This window comes from Piliocolobus tephrosceles, chromosome 18 (assembly GCF_002776525.5).
Source record: "Piliocolobus tephrosceles isolate RC106 chromosome 18, ASM277652v3, whole genome shotgun sequence".
Classification (NCBI taxonomy): Eukaryota; Metazoa; Chordata; class Mammalia; order Primates; family Cercopithecidae; genus Piliocolobus; species Piliocolobus tephrosceles.
The window spans coordinates 15,740,939-15,754,589 of NC_045451.1; the positions used below are offsets into that span (position 1 = coordinate 15,740,939).

Sequence of the window (13,651 nt, forward strand, 5' to 3'; positions counted from 1 at the left end):
TTGGAGATTGTCTTCAAATTCACGATGTTGTTTCTGAAATACAGATGGCTACCACCACCATGGAATTCTTCAGGGATCCACTTGGGTAATGTTTTTTGCAGAATTTCTCCACAACTCAAATTGATCTCAAAATCACAGTTGGGGTTGTCTCAGACTAAATGAACTTACATGAATTCTCCAAATTATTCCTCATGAATGTCCAATAATATTACATCTGATGGTGTGGCAGGTGCCGGGTGTTGCAGATACCAGGAGTCACAAACCCTTAGGGGACTTCATCCAAGTCTCAACGCTGTTGCTACTATTGCAGTAGTTGTGTGAACTGGGTCAAGTCTTTAATTTCTCTGAACTTCTAAGTTTCATCTTGTTCAGTGAAATGATCTATGTACAGGACCTAGCATAGTGATTCTCAACAGAAAATCATACTTCCTTGTACCTTTTGTCCCATAAGAAGAGCACACATAGGCATCTGGGGACTGGCATGCTGTGGGTGAGGAAGGGGGTCACAAGGAGGGAGAGCCATGCAGTCTGAAAGAAGAATATTCTAAAATTGCCATTGTGTTGGCTTTGTCGCAGTCGCAAATACTTAAGGCCTTTTAAATTGTGAATGAAATTAAAATAAGTTTTTTAACTTTTATTATGTCAAATGGGAGTTTGAGTTAAAAAATAAAAAAAAAAAACTTTTCTAGTACAATGCGTGATCCAGAGTAGACATTCAATGAATTGAAGCTGCTGCATTTACTATTTTCTGTAAAGTGGTAATAGCCTGTCCTGTCCTAAAAGACAGCAAACGTTTCCAGAAAGAATGTCCCTGAGGGATCCATACTCTGCACTGTGGAATTCCAAGCACAGAGACCACCACCGAGGCATGATGCCCTACATGATGCTGTTTTCCAGGGTCAAATTTAGCTATGCAGAATTCGTTATAAGTCATACTCCTCAGTTACACCCAGGCACATAAGGTGAGAAAATCATTCGCACCCCACATATCTTTAAGAAAGAACACCTATGTTCTTTCAAAAGTCACCCAGAAAAAAAGTGTGTTGATTTTATACCTAATCCAAGTAATCCAGGGTAAAAAGCTGTGGCAATTGTGATTAAAGCTACAGGAGAAACTCTTTGCAACAAAGGAGATGAGAAACAATGCTAGTTAGGGCTGGGTACACAGGATGGGAGTTGGCAGGAAAAGGACAGCTTTATACAGTGAGTGATATTAGCAGTGCCAAAGGCCCTCAAACTTTTAAGGGATTCAAATCACATTTTATTTTATTTTATTTATTTATTTTATAGTACTCATATTTTTTTATTATTATACTTTAAGTTCTAGGGTACATGTGCATAACGTGCAGGTTTGTTACATATGTATACTTGTGCCATGTTGGTGTGCTGCACCCATCAACTCGTCAGCACCCATCAACTCATCATTTACATCAGGTATATCAAATCATATTTTAGACCTAAAAATAAGTATTCCTTCTAAAACATGAAAAAAAGATCAAAATTACAAGTTTACAATTAAATATCTGAAAACGAAATCTATGCTGATGTTTCTATTTAATTTAGTATTCGTAAGAATTTCATTAATTTTAGAAGGAAATTGTGTGCTGGATTCTCTCCATCCTAAAGGATTTCCAAGGCTTCATGCTGGTTGCTGAAAATCAGACAGTAGTACATGAAATCAATTGTTCTTAGGAAAGTAACTTCGAAAGCAAAGTCATATTAATCCTTTCAAAGTATTTACAGTGAAAATTATATTTAGTAGAAGATTGGGTGTATTGTAACGTTTTGATAAAATGTGAGCTAGAGCTTTTAAAATAAGACCTGAACGATTTTTAAATGACCCTGTTTAGAAACCTGCTTGCACGGGCCAGTGGGTGTCTGGAAGCTATCATGTCCCAAAGTGCAAAAATACACTTTAAGGTACATTTCTCTTTGTTGAAGTTCCAATTCTTCCTGTTGTTTTACAAATTATGCCTTACTATTTTACCCTTTGGGGCAAAAAAAAAATTTTTATACTTTTGAATAGTATTCTTTAATCACTTTCTAAGCACCAATCACAAATTTTCACATTCTAAACTTTCAGGCATCCTATTTCCATGGTAAATTATTAATGAAACTGTAATCTTATTAAAGAAAAGAGAAGCTACACAAAAATGTGTTCATTCGGGATACAGAGTACATAAATGTTTAGCTTAGGTAAGTTTTATGGCAGAGAAATCATACTAGAAAAAAAAATCATGACAGAGAAACATGAGCCAAGACATTCCTAGATAATTATAAATTCTCAAGTCATAACTCTTAAAATGATAGATGATACTAAATAGTATATACTTTAACACTCTTGTAGAGACATGTTCATGTATGTTTAAAATAAATACCAAAAAGTATGTTCCATTTCACATAATTATTTTTATTATCTTTCTCTATGCAGGTGCACTGCTTAAGTTCCAGGAACAAAAGTAAGATTTGTTTCTCCTCATCTGATGTAAAGTCTGATTCTCATTGGCAAATAAACAATTATATTTAAGGCTGAACTGATGGTTTTACACACCAAAGTTTTCATCAGGTGACACATAAATAAAAATTAGCATGAGATCAAAACTGTGATTTTTCCTTTCACCTATAAATACTTTCACAGCAACTTAAATAGATAAAACATTAACAAAAAATAAACTAAGTTCAGGCAAGCCACCAACAGCTACCAACTGACTGGAATCCCAGTTAAATAACTAAGGAAATCGAAAAGGAAAACAAATTACATTAAAGCTACTTAAGGAAGATGTCAGTGTGACACTACCCAGTGTTTCATTGTCTGGACATGGCAATGCAGGAAAGTTCTTTTCAAATTATAAAAGAGCTTGGCTTTATAGTCTAATTTTTCATTTTGCTAAAAATATACTATATTCTTCCATGTCTTACATAAATATTTTAGCTTAACAAACAAGCATGCAATTAATTTATAATTTTAAAGTTAACACAAATTAGCAAGTACTAATGGATGTTTTTACATCCCAAACTTCAGACTTGAGGATCTAAAAGTCCACGGCAGCCTGAAGCCTATTTGATTCCTTATGGTCTATTTTAATCTGAGAACTTTTTTTTATCCCTTTCATCCTGTAGCCAATACATTATTTGTGTCAAAACAACAATAAAAATAGATATTTTCTCACTAAAGCTTCTTTTTAAAGTTTAATAAAAAGCAAATGGTAGTTTTAAAATAACGCATAAGAAAATTCAGGCACAAAACACATTCAATGAAACATGAAATCATGATACTATTTTATGGACCTAAACTTATTACACCTAACTGGTAAATTATGTGCCTTAAATGCTTGATAAAAATATTATCTAGTCTTAGGATACTTTTGCCTGTACATAGAAAATTAATTATAGTTCATGATACATTATTTCTTTAAAAAGTTTTACATTTACTGAATTAGGATTATATATAGGAAAGAAATGAATAATCACTTGAATGTGATTAATTTTTATTCTTGTCAATAAGTCAAATACAATGCTATACAGATACTACTGGGAGAAATATTTTAAAAGCTTTGTATTTCTTTTAAAAACATAGTTTCAAATTTTGATAAACCTCTAATCAAATTAGTATATTATGCACTTCAAAGAGTTCAATTCTAATCTCAAAATTTAGTATATTCCAACCTATAATGCCTTAAATAAGAACACAGGAAATATAGAATCTCGATTTGCACATAATCCCCACTTATCTCTTCAAAGATGGAACATAAATTTTTCAGCTGTCATCCGATTCCCATGGCATTCTCCCACAACACCGCTTAAATCAGTCATAGACAAGCTGTAAGGTGGAGAAGCAGACAAGAAGACCAGTATCCGATCTGGATATTGTTTATGAGTTTAATGTCTCAGACACAAAGTAACCAAGATTTCTCTCTCTCTCTCTCTCTCTCTCTCTCTCTCTCTCTGTGTGTGTGTGTGTGTGTGTGTGTGTGTGTGTCTTTTTTCGAAGGATCTGGCCAGACTTTAAATTATGAACTTCAGAAATATTTACCTTACTGTCTTCATAGAGGAAGGTGGCCGCTGGTTGGGTGAGTCTGAAAGAGTTCCTTGCATTACTCTGAAATATAAAGCCTCTGACTCAGACACTCCCTACTCTTTTTTTTTTTTTTTATGATGGCCATGATAGTTTTAAATAATGTCATTAAAATGAATATGTTCAGGTGCTTTATAGAACAATTTAAAAGAAGTCTGTAGAATATTAGCTACAGCTCTAATTCAAAGTAGTCAAATATATATTTTTAATGAATCAAATTTTAGCATGAAATGTTATTTCATTTGATATTTAATATCACATAGTATTTTTTATGTAGTAAATTTAGATATCCCTACATTAAGGCACAACTGGCACTTCTTACATGTGGAAATTCAATTACTGATTTTTGTTGTTGTTGATTTGACTCCTCCCTGCTCCGATTTTGGTGTTTGATGAACATGACTGAGCCCTACCTGGAATAATTCATATTCTGACATCTATAAATTCAACTATCATCCCAGAGCACTGCCATCCCAGAGAGGTGAAGAAAGCAAAGTGCTATAGAATAGAGTGGGCCTTTTCTCATCCATAAAATAAAAATTCACACCAATTACATTTTCATTAGTACACACACATGTATATATGTGTGTGTTGCTATTTATGTGTATAATTACCAGCATGGTATTTATGCTGTATTTGGGGAACATTGTATTTAAGGGAGGTAGGTGAGCTGTCCCTCTCAGGAGAAGTAGGGTTGTACTTAGTGTTTCTGACTTTATCTTACACATTATTTCCCACAAGTGTTTGCCCATACTGCCTTTATTTTCATTGTATGGTTAATGCTAAAATTGAGTAGGCTGACTGTTTGAAGCTCTCTAAGGTGAAGATGCTATCAGAGAGAGAGATGCATTAGATTATATTCAGCACATGGAGAGGGATATCTACCACCAACAGAAAAGAAATACATTAGTGATAGGAACTTAGAAACCAAACAAATATCCAAAAGTGAGTAAATTTGATAATTATTAACTCCAGAGAAAGCTTACATTGTGAAAAGTATATCATAGTACACTTTATAGATCAACTGTGGATAAAGTTATCATAGTCGTAATGATTTAAACCCCCCCAGTCCTCACTGGACGTCCATTGGGGCCCACTTCTTCCCTTTGTCTACCCGAGCTTCTTACAGACCTTGGTTTACCTAGTATACCCAAAAACTATGCTTCACACCGGCACATGGTCTTTCAGTTTGCACTGTCTTAAGGCACACAAGAAGGTTTCTGACCACAAAACTCTACCCTCATCTTCTTAAGACTGTCTGAAATCACCAAGGCAGTAGCCATCAGTTCCCACACCACTGATAGAAGTAAGGTTTAGAAGGCAAATAAATCAGGCACAAAAGAATACACACAGTAAGATGTCCTTCATGAAAAGATCAAACCAGACAAACTGTTCTTTTAAGGATGCTTACGTGGGTGGATAGACTAAGCCAAGGATATAACTGCTTTAGTTACCCCTAGTGGGAGGGGAGGTTTTGTTGGTAAAAGAATGGGGAGGGAGGTTTTAGAGGTTCTGGCGATGTTCCATTAGTAAGTTGTATGCATCTATTGAATGCATCTTTATGTAGCCACACTATATTTCATTATTTTAAAACTCAACAACAGCAAGAACAAAAAACCGTGAAGCCAAATGACCAAATGCCTCTGAGATAGGGTCATGGCACATTGTGTATAACTGATAATTGATCTATTCCTGATAGCAGGTTTTGATGGACAAAGGGATGGGACCCCAAGCCAAGGATACACAGGCATCAGTGAAGTAAAGAATGGGATGCAAAATAAGTCCAAGACTGACTGACATGGCCCAAGGAAGAGACCAAGTGTCACAGTGTTCTCTCCAGCAGAATCCAAACCCAAGCACATTTGTGTATCGTGATACAAGCTGCCCCACCAGAAAAGCATCCCTCCAAGGAGGCGACCTGGAGAGATTTCAGACCTCTGAGCATGGTCATTGGCCATTTACATCTTCCTTGAGATTCGTTAGTGAACTTACCTCTCACCTACAACAGAAGATAAGAGCAATAATGCAAATCAATAATTGGATAAGCAAATCAACAATGTACTCATGCTAGCATCTGATACCCAGAAGCAGTGATGGCAATCTGATCTCCTTTCTCTAGGTGATCGGTTCTCACTCACAAAGAAAATGTTTCCACACTTCTCAAGACTGTTCAGCCCTAGGTGTTTTTCCCCATGCACTTAGGAAGGTGATGAAGGAGAGCTTTGAAGGGAACCTGTTTTACCAATACCTAATGAACCAAAGTCAGTATTTCTAGACAAAAATGTGTTCTAAAATTCTGAGATCTCAGTTTTAAAGGCTGTCCAAAGGTGCAGCCTGCACCCTGCACAGGCAGCTGCTTATTGATAGGTAGACCTGGCTTCTGGGATGGCTTCCCTATGACTCAGAGCACAGCACTGTCCCTCAAGAATCTTACAAGCATTTAGGTTTTGGACCATGTTTCAAAATAGTATCTGACTAAGGTTGTTGTTATGTGGTTCATTCAGTTTGTATGTGAATCAGATTTGAGGAGGCAATATTCCCATCTCTGTTTCTTATAATGACAACGGTTTTAACATAACCAAAAAAACAAATTTCAGAATACACAGTATTTGTCAGCCTGGGTCAAAACATACTCTTCTGTGAGAAATGCACAAATAGACTAACTAGACATCAAATCAACTAAGGCACGATAGCAGTGACAACAGTGACTTGGTGAGTTTAGGGTGCCATTTTATTGCAACTTGCCACTCATCTTATAGCCTAATTTCTTTCAACCCTATCCTGTGTAAATTTCCCTGGCATAATGACCTAAAATAGACTCTCACACAATGTTCTTTATCATTCTCTAATCTCATATTTTCATCTTGCCCTCTAACCTTTTTAGCTGGCTTCTCTGTACTGCTTTCCATCGTTTCCTCTTTTTCCCAATTTTCTCTGGCTTGGAATTTTCCAGAGAAACATTTGCCCTCTTAGTTATTGCACCTGGCTTCTCTAAATGCTTACCTGAACTGAGCAGCTTCAGATAGGAGCTGAAACTTGGTGTGTTCATTCATTCTTGTCATCCTGCCAGCCTCTCCTCCACCCTTCTGATCTGGCAATGGAAAGCCACGTTTGTACCACCCAGATCCTTCCTCCTATAATACAGCCTAGAGTTTGTTAAAGTGGGTTTGCGCTTTGGAAATTGGCCAGGTATAGGGAAAGGTATGTTGGGCCCAGTTGGTTGCCTACACCTTTGCCATCAGAACACACCACAGAGGGGCAACAACACATTTCAGTTTCTGGCTCTAGCATCATGAGGTTGAGCTGTATGTTGCACCTACCTTCACCTACTATGCACGGAAGTGACTGCAAGCCTGGTCCTTCTGCCTGAGTGTTTTCAAAACAGCCATTTATCCAAGTAACTGGGTTCTCTATTGTAAAAAGCTATTGGAATTAGAAGGTACATCATCTTCCACTTGCTCGCCTCTCAATTTTGTGGAGTTTTGTCTCTTTCCCAGGAGGGGGTCCTGTTAACTTGTCCAAAATTGAATAGAGTAGTTATTGCTCACCTCCATGATTGTTTATGAGTAGTATAATCATAGAGAAAAGTAAAGTTGCAGATAATCCCTGAAATTTAATTTTGATTTAGCAGTTGTGATGAACTTTCTGAAGGAGAAGGTTGTTATTAATATGAAAAAAAAAAATGAGCCTACAAATGGATTCCCTGCTCTCCATATTCTAATTGCTGTGTTCATAGGCTGAATATTTTGAATCCCACATCCTTTCGATTTCTTACCTACTGAGGATATAAAGTACTTTAAAGTGGTGAAATGGTCAATAGGTAAAAAGCAAGTGACCCAAGTGACACACACCCTGGATAATCTTCTTGGAAGTACCAAGAGTCATCCATAATTAAGACTCTACTCACCATTGTTTTCTTCTTCACGTTAACTCAGACATCCCTCCCACTACTGTATTTGCAACAGTTGATTTACAATTAACCAATCCCAAAGTGACATAAGTCTGAGAAGAAAACAGTCATGTGGATTGGTGTGTTACATTAATTATTCTCCCTTGCCATACAACGATAATCGAAATTTCCATTGGCCTTGCCAGTTCATGCATATAGATGAGGAAACATGAATTGTAATAACCTACATTTTACTGTCTCTTGTCCTCACTTACCCAGGGACGAAGCTTGCTAAGAAGTTTAAGGGTTCCCAAGGAAACAGATTTGTTCATCAGCTGCAGCCACCACACGGGTCTTCTGTGCTTCTCTTCTCCTGCTCTGGGCCCTCATCAATGTTCTCAGTCTTCAGAGAGCACCAGTGTCTCTGCCAAGAATATTATTTCCCCATGCCCTCATAGACACCAAGCCACAGGGTTGGCATCATCGCTTGGTCCAATGAAGAACTGAGAAGAAGAGCCCTTCCTCACTCTTTTGATACCAGGCACCTAGCAGGGAGGCTAATTGTCCCTGTGTCTTCTAGTGCTTGGCATCTCATCAATTCCAGTGGCAGATGCTTATCCTTGGGACTAGTTGAATAACAGAGACTCTTGTGTTTCCTCATTCACCCACCTTATCCACCATTACTCATGTATTCTTTTTTGTAGGTTCCTTGACTCAATTAAAATAAACGAGTGTAAGGAGATACTTTGTGAGACTTCCAAACCATCATATCACCCAACTACTTTTCAATCCTTTCTACTATTACCACCAAATACTCTATCTGTAAATTTTTATATGAAGGCTTTTTCTAAAGTATTTCTCCCCCTTTCCCCAAATGAACCACTAGCCATACCTTCTCTCTAAAGGCATAATATAAAATAAATTTAAAATGTCCACCTTTCCCATCAAAAGCCTTAAAAGTAAAACAAAGTGGTGTTATCTGGAGCCAGTTATTCTCTTCTCCAAAACTTGGGTGTCCCATAAAACTAGGGAGTGATTTTTAAGTAATCAGGGGATGACCAACCTGAGCAACATAGCCAGACCCCATCTCTCTAAAAATAATAAATAATTATTACAATTAGGGGAAAGCACTGCCTTTTCACAAGTCATTCTCATGCTAAATCTAAAAGAAACGTGATGTTTTTCCACATAGATTTGATGTCACAACTGCCAATCTCAAAAAAGTTTTATTCACGGTAATTCTCCAGCCACCTAAACAACCTTTTACCATTTTTTCAAGATTTGTTTCTTAAATTAACTCAAATTCAATACATGGGTGCCCACAATTATAAGGCTATATTCTAGATACCAGGAGATATAAACTCCTTTAGTACAAAAACCAAAACATATTCCTATTTCTTTCCCATTGTGTATTATAGTGTCTGTTAAAATACTTGGGGCTTAATAAATGTTATTGAATTAATGAAATGTGCTAAGGTAAAATGAAACAAGTGATATGACAGAAAGGCAAGCAAATGGAAGTGCTCAGGATGAAATAATTGAAAGTGGGAGTCTTAAGTAGGCCTCACAAATAAGCTAGCATTTGATCTTTGATCTGGATCAGGGAAAATGAAGATGAGAAGCATCCCAGGGGAGAGAGGACAGCATGAGCAAACGCCCATGGAATTAGTGTACATGATGTGTTCTGAGAATAGTTAGCAAATACGTAATAATCTGGCGTGGAGTGGTGGGGACACTGTAGGCTTACTGTCTGATGATGATATCATCAAGAGAGAATTCAGCAGGAGGACAATGAACGATGGAGAAAGAGGAAATAACGAGTTTGGCTTTGAATACATTGAAATTGAAATGCCTATAGAACATTCATTTGGAAAAAGTAGTTGAATATTTAAGCCTGGTGACAAAAGAAGTGGCTGGTGATAAAGATGCTTGTTTGGAGTCTCTGACATCTAGATGGCCGCTAAAACCTTTGATGTGACTTCCAGACAGAGTCCAAAGCAAAAAAAGGAAAAACATTGGGAAGATCCCTTGGGAAATTTCCACACTCAAAGGATAGGCATAACAATAATCCAGACTTCTATAGAGACTTGGAAAGGCCAGACAACCAGCTGTGGCCAGAAATTCAATTATTTGTAGAGGAGCTAAGTAGCAAGGTTATGTGACTTCTACAGTCGTAATTGAAAGTCCAAGAGCAAGGTAGAGAAAAATCAATGGTTAGATTGCGAATTATGAATGCAGATGTGGTGGACTAGAATTTAGCGTTAATGAGAGTGCAGTTGAAATAGTAGACCATGAAGACCAGCCTGGACAGTGCATAGTAAAGAGGTGGGGATGACCCTCCTCATGATCTTCCAGAGATTGTTTCAGGACCATGGACATCAACACATCAGATTCCCACCCCCAAACTCTTGTAACTGGTGAACATAGTGAGCCTTTATAGGCTGAATATAAAAGAAACTAAGAAGGCTTGCTGGACTTTAAGATTATAGACATCATTACACCTGAAGACAAGGTGTTATTAAGAATGTTTAATGGGAGGGTGGAGTACACAAAGGCTGTGATTGCAGGTAAAGAGCTCAGAATTTCAAAAGTGAACCATTTCCAAAAGATAACAATGTCCAGGGGTGCCCAACAAAACGGAGTGCTGAACTGGTTAAATGGCTAGACAGTAGATGGTATCCAGTGTGGACATTCAGGCCAGGGACAAGCTGGAAGAAAAAACTGAGGTACAGATGTCAAAATCCTCGAGGGTTCTGAAGGAAGAGCTTGGAGCTTGGCAGGTAGTCATGACCAAGCTTGGAAAGAAGGAGCAGATGTAGATGTGTAGGGCTTCAAAGGAGGAAGAATAGTAAAAGAAAATGACAAAAAAATTACTTTAAAATGATGGCAAAGAGCCAGAAGAAAAGTCTTTTTCTCTTCTTGGCCTAAATTAAGGTGCACATGAGAAATGAACAGCTTCCACATGAGAGGGGTTTAAGGAAACTGCTAGGGATTAATTCAGTATTACATGAGGTGTCAGTAGAGGAGGCTGTGAACTCTGGTTACATAGAGCTCTGTATTTAGGCTGAAGATTTAAGAATTCTTTGGTGACCAAATACTAATGGCAAGGGCATGGTAAGGGGTGCTAGATTTAGTGTAGTGCCCAGAAAATGGAAATGACCTGGGTATACTTCATGTTCAAAATTAAGGGATATTCTTTGCATGTCCTTAAATATATAAGCCTATTCCCTGGAAGCTGGTGCCATTTGTGTTTTGTTTGTTTGCTTGATTTTTTTTTTGTTGGTTCCAAATTCCAGACATTGAAATTTTTATATAAACTGTGTTTACCAACTCTAATCTTTCTATTCTATCTGTTTATTTGAATAAAATCTTGTAGTAGCAAGCTCTATGGCTTAATTGCACATTCTATCATGTGAAGTAATTCTAAGTGATTGCATGTTAGGTCTATTTTTACTTCTTCATGTATTCTCTGTTGTTTTACTGTGGGCAGGACATAAAGGAATTAAATTACTCTACACCTCTTGTTTACACGTAAATAGTTACCCTCTCTTCTCTTCTTGCTTTAGTTCCTCCACCTTCTTCTGTTTCTCTTTTACTTTTGAAATGAATAATCTCAGCTTTCACTTGGCAATAAATAACATGATATAGTATTCTCTTCATGCATTTAAATGAATGCAGTCAATGGAACTTCCTATAATCTCTCTGATCAGAATTCCAACTGCAGGAGGCCTTGCTGGTTTCCACTTATTTGTGCTACATCATTTCATCACGTTGTCATGGCCCCAAACAACAGAATAATAAACGGTACATTCTTGAAGAATCAAGTCTTGAAGAATCACTATTGTTATCAGTGCTACTTTTTCTATTTGAATTTTTTAGGTCTATGAGATTCATGAACAAACACAGGGAGCTTTCCTAAACAAAATCCAAATCTAATTTTAGAAGCAAATTAAAGTTCACTTTCCACCTCAGGATTTCAACTTCCCAAAGAAATGCAATAATTGGTCCCATTTCATCTCCTAAATTATTTTATCACCACATTTTGAATGTCATTATTTGTCATGAAAAAGTAAATGTTCTAAATCTCTAAATTTATTAAGCTTTACCTTGACCAGTTTCAGTGGCAAAGTTCAATATAAACGATGTGTTTAATTTTCCTACAAGCCTCTATTTTCTTATCCTTTAACATTATTGTTCTGTTTGTAAATGGGAGCTTTAAAACATCTACCTATATTCTTCCATTTGCAGAGTGATGCTTAAGTCCTCACTTTAATTTTAATTAAATATGCTAATTCAGCAGCCTTGAAAGTAAATATATATATAATTTTTCCTTTATTAATAGATAGATAGTAAGCTAAAGGAAACGTTAGACATTATTTAAGTCAAAGTCTCCCATTTTACAACATGAGAAAAGTTGGGCTCAGAAAGCTTGTGTCTTTCTCAAAAAAGAAGCAGTTGATCCTCTCCCTTCTCCCGCCCTCCACCCTCAAGTGTATACGCTTATTACCTGAGAGAGGAGACAATCTCTACACAGCGTCCCCGCCAACATGCAGTTTACCTGTATAACAAACCTTCACGTGTACTCCTGAACTTAAAATAAAAGTTAAAAAAAAAAGCAGTTGAAATAGATCCTAGGGTGCCTATGCTTTTTTTTTCTTTTTGAACCATGAAGCCTTCCTGATCATTTCCGGGCTTGCCTCCCACTACATCCTTTTAAACTTATCCTTAGAAGTCAGAAGACAATACAGCTACTATCTTGACTTATTCATAAATATCCCCACAAAATCTGCTTGAAAAATCAGTCCATCTGTTCTCATAAAGGTCTATGAGAAACAGAGAATTCCATATATAACCTTATCAAAAACAAAAGTAAACTCAACTCAGAGTAGTTTCCTTATTATTTTTGGAGTAATAAATTTCCAACTTATGCGAACCCTTAGAAGGATGCCTTTAATTTATGGGCAAAAGTTGCAATAGCATGTATCAATTGTGTCTTTAAGAAAAAAACAATATGTTCTGTGTATGTGAAACACACAAGAACACATGAAATAAGTATAAACTAAAGGGAAGTCTAATAAGATTAGGAAACTATTAAGAGTTTATCTTATTGTGGTCGTTTCATTTACAATTCTATCATTTCATTATAAATAAAACATAAAATAAAAGTAAAACTAAGAATAAAAACTGGGAACCACCAGGATCCAGTCTGTGCAGGAAACCATATTCAAAGAAAACACAAATCCCATGTTATTCACTTAGGCTTCCTTAAGGAGACCTCCCTAAGGATTTCACAAAGCATGCCAACATCAAAAGTACTTCCTACATTCTTTTAAAGTATTTCTTCCCATCCCCAAACTTTCACTCACGTCAGCAACTAAATGTCCTTTTATCTCTCTTCAAATGCACTGTTTCCTCACCACAATTATGCCTCCCTTTCCCTTTTGTCTCTTACTTTCTTGTACATGTTCATACTATCCCCATTCCTACAGCACCCAGTGACATATGACCCACCCACCCCACTCCACCATGCAAAATGCATGCACATCTTTGGAAGTTCAGTTTTTCTCCCACTCTGGCAACATCTTCTCAGACTATCAGCCCCCTTTGTTCCAATGAAGATGAATAAAATTTTATGGAATCTGTGTGTGTGTGTGTGTGTGTGTGTGTGTGTGTGTGTGTGTGTGTGT

General features: G+C 36.8%; 1 protein-coding gene across 2 annotated transcripts in view; it reads right to left on the minus strand.

Annotated features, from left to right (window-relative positions):
- The window catches only part of SERPINB7 (serpin family B member 7), a 54,179-nt gene that overhangs the window by 22,565 nt on the left and 17,963 nt on the right, over positions 1-13,651 (minus strand). The window contains exon 1 of one of the 2 annotated variants that reach the window (XM_023195198.1): positions 4,034-4,076. The exons of the other annotated variant lie outside the window; for it this stretch is intronic. The gene's annotated coding sequence lies outside the window, so the exon portion shown is untranslated. Of the gene's footprint in view, positions 1-4,033; positions 4,077-13,651 lie in introns of those variants that run through there. 2 annotated transcript variants of the gene reach the window in all.